General features: G+C 43.3%; 1 long non-coding RNA gene across 2 annotated transcripts in view; it reads left to right on the top strand.

The window, feature by feature from the left end:
* The window catches only part of LOC141929768 (uncharacterized), a 59,098-nt gene that overhangs the window by 33,430 nt on the left and 15,945 nt on the right, over positions 1 to 9,723 (top strand). For both annotated transcript variants that reach the window (XR_012625097.1, XR_012625096.1), the window contains 3 exons: positions 2,818 to 2,926; positions 6,511 to 6,604; positions 8,300 to 8,812. This is a non-coding gene — a long non-coding RNA (uncharacterized LOC141929768). The remainder of the gene's footprint in view (positions 1 to 2,817; positions 2,927 to 6,510; positions 6,605 to 8,299; positions 8,813 to 9,723) is intronic.

A 9,723-nucleotide genomic window follows, 5' to 3' on the forward strand; every position in this document is an offset into this window, starting at 1 on the left:
ATTACCGTAGCACTGGGAGGAGAGCTAGAAAAAAAACCCAGGGATGTTTTGTCAGTCCTACCTGTATCATCCCTGTGTGTTGGCCCATCAGAGCTGTGGGAGACATGGAGGAGCGAGGAGAGCCTGTATCATTACAGGAGGGGCTCCTGTGTCAGGGAGATCATCTTCATGAAGCCCTCCCTGCCACCCAAGGAGTTACCCATGGCCCTTTGAGATTGCCAGAGGGACGTCCAGAGATTTGAAGAGACTTTGGGGCATGCCTTAGTGTATCTCTGTCTTGACATTGCTGAATCGTACTGCTCCCTTCCATCACCCTGGCATTTAAACAGAGATTGAATTTATAGTTGTCCTCTTCTTCTGAGTTAAAATAACAAAAAAAGGATAGAAATTGTCATTTCCCACATTGTCTTGCATGTAAAAATACCAGGCTCCACTGTCGCCCCCATTTTGTGCTGCCTACACGGACATGTGGAGTCAGTTCTGGGGGCAGAAAACGGGGATGTTCTGAGTGGCTAGTGAAGATACGTTACCTGCAGGTGGCAGCTCAAATTCTGCTCTGGCTTGATAGCACCAAGAAATTTTGCTGCTTTGAGCAGAGGTGATGAAAACCAACCAGTTGGAGCCCTTGTTCTCCCTGAGCAGGGGAGGAGGCGTTTCCGCAAGCCAGCTTCGAGCGCACCTTCGGACACAGCACGGCACTCGCTGCAGCTCTGCCCCGAGGTCCTCGTGCTGCCAAGAGCTGTGAGTTTAAAACTAGCTGAGCCTCCCACCCAGCAACATGATTTACTAAACCACTAAGATATTGGGTCAGCCTTGTAAATAATTTTAATTATTTCACTAAACAGGTTGTGGAAATAGATCATTTATGCTTACAATGCTGTGCATTCATTATGGAAAAGAAATTACATTAACTGATTTAGGAGCTAATAATAACTGAAAATAACAATTTAATGGAAGCCTTCCAATCCCGCACTTTGAAAGCAGGATACAGCTATACACAGTCTACCCATTTTAATCTGAGTCAAGTATACATAGCAATTTTTTGACTCTCAGAGGAATGTCAGTCAAGTACAAGCAACTTGTAGACTTCCAGCATTCCATAAATTACATTATAATAAAACAAAACCAAAGACACTGTCAACAACCATTTTTACATACTGGCAGGGTCACATGAACCAGGCACGTGAAAAATATATGTATGAAAATATATTACAGTATAACAAAGCGGAGGTGGTGCACAGCAGGGGCTATTTTCCACTTGCAATTGCTATTTCCACAAGACCGTAATTTGCGCTGCTGGGCTTGAAGGGCATGTCTCTCTCTCTAAAATGTTGGGGGTTTGTATCAAACATCTGAATACTAAATATATGCTATATACATGAAATATATAGAAAGAGAGAGAGGGAGGAAAACAGCCAGAAAAAATTAATCTCTCCTGTGCAGCAAAAGCCAGGTGTCACCATTCAGTAGTTGGGATCAGCATTGCTCTGTTACAATTATTTTACTGTAACTAAACTAAATTTGGTACTCTCTGTCCTGGTTTTCTTAATGCATGCATGATAGTCACCTGTGCTGTTAAAATATTTTCTCCTGAAATAAGCTGTACATTGTGACTATTTAATGCCTTATTGGCCATCGAGTAACTACGCTGAACCAGGCAGGCACGACTGTGGGCAGAATTTAAGCTGCAATCAGATAGCACACCTATGTTGCCTGCTCATTTGAAAGCCTGCAGCCTACTGATAGGCAGTTGTCACATCAGCTATCTCCACTCTGCTTTGCAGGCAGTGTTAAGCTTTTCTTTAAGCCCTCAGGCTAGATAGCATTTGAATTATGCACTTCATTGCACCCCAATTAGCTAGGGATGCATGACAAAAATCACTATCAGTGAGTTTATTTGGGAAAACACCTTATTTTGCTACTTGGTTCAGCATATTAAGAAGAAAAACACCCCCCCTTTTTCTCCACTGAGAAAAGCTTGTTTTAGAGCAGAGTGAAACTTTGAGCCACGGCAAATCGCACTGCTCCTGCTTATTCACCTGTCGCCTTGAGCTCCATCCAGCTGTTTTGGGAATGTTAAGTGCTGCTCAAATAAAAATAAATGGTTTCAGCATGACCACAGACCTGACTGAGCACGTTCCTGGCGCAGGCTGTACAGCGCTTCTGTCTCCTGCTCCGGAGACCCCACAGCAGGGGAGTTTTACAGTGTCCCCCAGTAAATGGCCCCTGTGGCTTCCCAGGCCGCCTCTCCTCCTCCCTTGCCGTTTTGCAATAGCACTCCCAGCTCCAAACAACAAACGGGCTGGATGTTTCTCCCAAGCCCTGTAAATGCCAGCAGCAACAGATGAGCACAGAACGAAGGGAAAGGCGCTGTGTGAACACATGGCATTTTCATGGCCCTGAACACGAGCAGTGCTTTCTCTGGTGCTGCTCTGCTCCAAAAACCTGCCGTGGCAAGGCTTGAACCACCCCGGGAAATGAGCCTAAGCTTGGTTGACTTTTCCATGCACATTTACGACCAGGTTGACACACACTTTCTGAACCCAGCAAAGCTCCACGCATTTGCTTTTGAGACGGTTTGCTTTAGTGTAGCATAAGTAGCATAAGACATCTCTGGTCTTAAAATAATTAACTCTTGTGTTAATAAAGAAATGTAATGTTCTTGAAAAATATCGCAGAAAGTTCAATTTCTCACATTTGACACTGCAGCAAGCTGGATTTAGTTCCATTTACTCAGTCTTGATATTAAATCATGTTACAGTTCAGATTTTGACAGATGTCTGGTGTGTTGCTAACTACTATTTGCTTGTGTTTAAGCTCCTCCAGTTCTGGCGGCAGCAAGGTGAGCTGCCTTCTGTCTCTCCCTACATGCTGAAAAACTTCAAGGTGGCCACATCAACAAAGCCACAACAGGATCAATGCACCAGTATGTACCCAGTTTTGGTCTTTAGGTTTGACATGCTTACTTCTCTGGAGACTGAAATGCCAGTGTTATTAATTATGAAAAGATTTCACTTTATAAGGAGTCTGGCTGCTGACTTCAGTGGGTCTCAGCTAGCTTGGATAAAAAGTCATTAGCTCAACCAGCAACTTACCCATAAACAGGTTCATTTTAACCAGGATTGCAATTAGCACCTTGCTGTGCATTTAACTAATTTGAGACTTTCATACCACTGTACTATAAAAGTTGAAATTATATCCATGCGCTCTATAAATGGATTACACTATTATCATTATTTGTAGCACTGAATGATAGTATTTTTACTGTCTTGCACTGAATTAGCATAAATGAATTACAAACGTGAGTGTATCTGGTAAACATCATAAAGTAACTGATTCTTTAATCAAACTGTGCATTTTCATCATCTCATTTGATTTTGTTGCCTTTAGCTTCTCTTGTGCACTTTCTCAAGTGCCTGCATTCCCCTCAAGGTAACAGGTATCACTGACAGACTTGGTTTGGTCTAGACCATCATTCAGGACAGTTATTCCTTGGCCTGATTTGGATTTAGATGGGCACACCATGTCTTTGTCCAAAGATTTATCCGTGTTCCCAAGCAAGTGCAGCTCCCAAGCTCACGCACTGCTTGGCTGAGTCGCAGCAAGGCAGCTGTCCAGAGCTCAGAGCAATGTATGTTCGGTGTAACAATGTGGGGTGTTTCAATTCCTGTTGGAGACACAGGATTAGTTTAGAGAAAGTAGGCTTTTAAACCAGAGGATGGCTTTTCCTTGTGCTCCGCTGTCCTTGCTGGCTCGAAGCTGGGGGAGAGGTGGTGGCTGTCCTGCTGCAGCAGAGCACGTGGGGATGAGCCGTGCACTGGGACGCTGGGCGAGAGGCACCCTGAGCTGCACTGCCCATGGCTCAGCCCCTGCTGTCCTGCTTTCAGTGCCTTCTGAGGGGATCCCAGAAAGCACAGGAAGAAAGAAAGAGCCCTCTCCACCACGTTGGTGATGCTCTGGAGGTCCCAGAAGTCCGATTCTGTGAGTGCATGTCTCAGAGCACAGACTGTGCTCCAGCCCAGGGCTGCCCAGTGCCACGGGAGGGCATGTGTCCCAAACAGCCATTTAGTGATCAGACCCTTCGCTAAAGTCTGGCCAAGCTGCTCCTGTCTAGGTCACAGCAATGCACCGTGTTGCTCATCTTGGGAGGGAAGGGTGAGGCAACACCCAAGGGGGGTGTCAAAGTCCCGACCCTGACCTTCCTCATACCCATCCTAACTGTGCAGAAGCTCCCCTGTGGGGCTGATGACACATTTTCAAAACTGCAAAGACAGCTGATTAATGACGTACTGACAGGTATCAGTCACTTGGATCAACTCTGACAACTCTGGAAGCACTGAAATACAACTGTCCATAACAGTAAATAAATTATAGCATATACATTAAAAAGAGGCTCTGCCATGGGAATTCAGAGCTAAATCTCATGTTTACCATAGATTATGAATACAGAAGCACTCTTAAAAAAATGAAATTAAAAACTATTGTAAGAAACACAGCACTTGGCAATCAGAAGTATCCTACTAATTTCTGCCAGAACAGCTGACTTCGACTGACAGCCTAAATATCCATACCTGTCCAGATGATACTATGTGGATCACCCTGAAACCCAAAATGAGTCATGATACTTGCTGGATTTTCAGAACAACTTACAAGCCTGAAAAATATTTAGTAATGAAGAATTCCTATTCTAGTTTGTTAAAAAAAAAATCAATGACTTCACCTTTTCAAGGAAAATGACAAAGAATATCCAAAAATAAGAGACCATTTTATGTGGTCATGTGTTTTTTCATCTTGCATAACACTCCTAAAGTCTTACCTGTTGCTTCCTATTTCAAGGGTATTAATACAGAGATGAATTAAAGTTTTAAACAGATCTGGTCATGGAATAGAAAAAAAAAAATAACAACCCCCTTCCCATCTTCCCCAGAGTAAATCCCAAAAATGTCCTACTAGGAAAGTATAGTCCTCACTTGAACTGTAAGCATTTTTGAGTTATTTATCAAGACCTTGGTCATTTAATTTGTATTAAACTACAGATGATTTTCCATATGAGATTTAAGAAACATTTTAACAATAACAGGAAACCAAATCTATAGGCAACAAACAGGGAAATCCATTAACTAACTCTACAGCGCAGCCCTCTTCAATTCGACTCTTAATATAAAACTGCAAGTTCCTTAGAATGTCCATAATTGCTATAATTAAAACGCTGGCAGTCACCAGAGGAAAAACAGGAGATTTCAATCCATTCATTGACATTAGCATGGATCCTTAAAAAAGCCATCTTGTTCACTGCTATATTTTGTACTGTCATTGATGCAGATCTGAACCGCGTATTTCCCCCTGCTGGCTCCATGTATAATAATATCCATCTTTACTCAGAGGAGATTGCTGGGTTGTAGAAACACGGTCTAAAAACAACAACAAAAAGCCCTCCCTTCCCCTGTCAAACCACAGGGCCATGCCCAGAGAACCACGCTGCTGCTGTGCTGGGGGCAGGACAGGGTGATGCAGGAATCCCTCACAGCCGCCCTCCTGCCTCATTGGGATTTTTCCAGCCTTTCTTTCGTTCCCTTTGTTTTAGGGCCCATTAATTTTCCTATGGAATAACTGTAACTGCTCCTGTGTGAACAAACCCCAAACCTGTCCCACGCATGCACACAGCCCTGGGCTCTGCCTCAGGGCATCTCCTCAGAGAGCAAAGCCCCCCACTGCCTGGCAGCCCCCTGCATCGCAGCTCAGTGATCTGCAGTACTACAAGGCTGCCAGGAGACAAAAACACTACAAAAGCCCAAAAACGGTGAAGAAGAAAAAATCCAGCATCTTTTCTCTGCTGTAAGTGAATGTTTTACCATCTAAACACTCTCTTTATTAATCAGCAATAATTTGCGCATGTTGGTATTTTAGCATTCCCATGGCTTGTAGCACTTGTTGTTTTCCCTTACAGGGTGGCAGAGAGCCCCCGGGGTGACACAGGGTGTCCCCACGGGCCAGCAGCTCCCCAGGTTGCGGGGCCGAGCTCCCTTGGCAGGGCTGGGCGAGCTCTCCTTGCTCCCTGCAAAACCAGGCAGCACACTCACTTGTACAAATTAATATTTTCACAACCACCCCCCCCCCCCTCCAATCAGTCTTTGCTAAAAGCATTAATTAAGACTTTAACATTTTTGATCCCATCAATTTTCTGTTCTCTTCTTATTAAATAGATGTACTAGGGGAGTTTGAATAATAACTGCCCAAAGTTTGGGTATAATGGATAAATGAACTTTGCCAGCCTCTGGCTGAGCATGAAATTTAACGTGTAGTAACAAATGCAACAGAGGTGGCTCATACATTAACCAACCTAGTTTTGACACGCACGTTTGGGAGCACATTATTTACTTACTTACTAATTCTAAGTGAGACTAGGCTCCAAAATGTTTTATGCAGGAAATGAAAAATGACATGTTCAGAGTCTTCTGCATTCTCCATCTCAGCAGGAAGCTGCTGGCTCACCTGTCTTCCTTTCGGCAGGTCTCTGGCCCTCTTGCCATGCACAGCGACGTTTTCAGGCCTGCACACTTTATTTCTCTTGGGAGTTTTGCCAGTAAAGGAGACCAGGAACAAGGTAATTTTGCTTTTTACTTGCTAGGTCTTGGCACTTTGAAGGTCACCTGTGTGCTATAAAACTACTTTTGTTCCATGTATTTTTACATGTGCATGGCTCTAGCACCAGCTTTGTTACACGGTTGTAAATCCATTCATTTTTGTAGAAATCCATTAACTCGCAGTGAATTTATAGCAGTATAACTGTGAGCAAACTATGGCTGATGGCACACACTGGAAATATTACAAGGAAAAGTGCAAAGTTCTATTGATTTTCTCTCAGGAAAAAATGTGTGTTTCCTTATGATTATATTATAGATGACTCAGCTCTGGCCCCTAACAGCCCTCACTCGTGCTTCCCAGCTCAGCTGCTTCCTGGCTTTGCCAGGCGGAGCCGCTGACTGTGCTGTCCCCTGTGCAGGGACCAGGGCCTGTCTCTCCCCAAGTGCCCGGGGACACCCAGGTCCCACCCTGCCACCAGCGCTGGAGAACTTTCTGCCCAGCTCCACGGCACTGCAGGAGACACGCTGCCTTTCCGCCGCTCTGCAGTCCAAGCACTTACTCCTAATCGATTCTGACGGCAGACACCACGAGGAATGCCGAGATTTATGAAAGAGCAAGATTTGCCACTAGCCTCTGTCCATTAAGAGTGCAGCAAAACCTCACTTTACCCTTTGTAAATACAATCAGCAGAAGTGAGGCAGTTGCCCTTTCCAGAAGAAAGAGCACTCTCAAAGGACAGATGTTTTAGCAAAAGTCCTTAACACACTCACAAGCAATAAGGCTCCAAATTCTTTACATTTTTCCATCAAAATGTTTCTCATTCCCTTAAGTGCTTTTTTAAAGACTAAATACTGTACTGAAAGCTGCAGCTCCCTCTTTAGCCAGTTATTTCCCCTGCACTACCCAAAGCCGGGGTCAAACATAGGCTGTGTATTTTGCAAAAAAGCTGGCCTGAATGTGAAAACCAAGGCCCCGAAACCTCATGACAACTCATTCTGCACATTTTTGAAGGCAGAAATATAGCGAAAGTAAAGGTAGAGCCAGGTTATCTTGGCAATCTGCTCCCTTGTTGAATTTATCCTGTGTGCTGGTAATGAGTTATCTCTGCATGTGTGCAGGTCTTCACTGGAAAGAAAAGATGCCTACTGCTCTTGTTAGAAGAGATTTTTCATCAAATCCTCAGGTTATTGTTTAGTAGTTCTGAGGTTTTACAGTGAACTGGAATATAATAATTGTTATTCCTACTGTGGCACACTTAATTCTGATCTCAGAAAGGATAAAAAAAGTTATTTTTAGTTGCAGATTTAATATTTTTTCACCTTTAATGTGATTAAAGTCTAAAAAACCTTGACAATTCTACTCGTGCCATTGCACACAAAACTTCCAGTTGCTGCCACATCCCTGTGCAGGCAACAGGCTACAATACAAAGGGAAGGACAAATGCAAGATGGTGTATTTCCTCCCATGTTTTCTGCAAACCTCACAGTATGCAATTCAAGACATAATGTAGTACGTAAGTGATGAAACAAAAGTATCAAAGTAGATGATCTGTTTACTAAGAGACCATGCTGAGGTATGGCTGAAGTTGAAATAGAAGTGTAACTATTCCTAGATAGACATGCTCCACTGCTTCAAGGGTCAGCTATTCATTTAGATAAATTTAGGCAGATTTTCTTCCTCTTGTAGAAAAATTTGTTTTGATTCTCCCCCTTAGAAGGAAGAGGAGTCACTGAGAAATATTCACTGCCCTTGAAAAAAAGCAGCAGCGATGATGAGCTCACCAAAGGACCCACAGTTCAAACCCAGGCAGGTTTCACTTTCATGACCAGCCGTTACTCGAAGGCCGAGAGTTGTTGTGACATTACAGTCTCCACACATACCTCTGCATTGAACAACTGTCCTTGAACAAGTTCCCAGACATGAATACTGGTATTAATTTAGGCATGGCCCCACATTCAAATCTTTTTTTCCACTTGTCTTTTCCTCTCAGGTTATAAAAGACTCACCCTCCCATGCACATATGGAAGCCAAGGACCGTGCTCTTCAGAGTCTTAGGCTCTGATGCACTTCCAAGTTTGCAACAAACACCTCCCCCAAGTCCTTCCGAAGAGCAGTTCTGCTTTTTGTGGGATGATTATGAATTATTCCCCAATCCACTGGATAACTACAGCTGGCATTAAGGAGATGAATATTCTTACAAAGATTTTATCACCTTTGGATCCCCATGGTGAGTTCGCCCCAGTACAAGAGGGTTTTTATCACCACAATGTAGTAACATGTATGAAACACAGATACATTTTGGTCTCACACCCAGTGAGATGTGAGTGGCACAAATCCCTCACTATTACTGGCAGTCCTAGAAAAAGCAAATTCTGACCATCTGAGAAATTGAAAATCCCTTCCTACCCTCCTTCTAGAAGAGGACTCAGGTATGAGGTGAGGCAATGGCACGTCCTGCTTTTGCTCCACAGCTTCTGCCGAGAGAGTCCTGCTGGTGCTGTAGCTGTCACTTTACCATTTCCACAATTAAGGTCCTTTCTAAAATGCTACGCAAATGAAAGGATAAGAATCACAGTCAGACATAGGAAATTACAAAGTACTTCACTAAATTCAGCTAGAGGTGGTCATGTTTCTTTACCAAGTCATACTATTATCTCACTTAAAAACCAAGCACTTTGGAACAGAAAAATAACTGCTGTATTTACTGTAAAAAGCTTCATTAGAGGAAAGCTCACTAAGATAAATTACACAATTATGTAATTTTAAAAATCTGAATATATTTTAAATAAATATTGGAATCAGGTCTGGGGAATATGACATTCCAGGTTGATTAATTTTTATTTTCCACTGGTTGATTCATCTTTTTTCAAAGAGGCCTTGAAAAAAACAAAGCAACTTACCTTGAGTGCTCCATGCTGTCACACTGTCCATCTGACTAGATCTTGCATTAACTGCCCAGAGATAACTGGTGTCCACACAGGAAAATGCAGCTATAGCTTGTGTGACTAGCTGTCAGCACATTCCACTGTGGGGTTTGCAAATACACGGGGGTGTGTAATAAATAACTGATGTCGATTTTGTTCTGTTTGTGATGCACCTTTCCTCAGTTCTCTGTGCTGTGACAAGGTAGGGAACAGA

The sequence above is a fragment of the Strix aluco genome, chromosome 14 (assembly GCF_031877795.1).
Source record: "Strix aluco isolate bStrAlu1 chromosome 14, bStrAlu1.hap1, whole genome shotgun sequence".
NCBI lineage: Eukaryota > Metazoa > Chordata > Aves > Strigiformes > Strigidae > Strix > Strix aluco.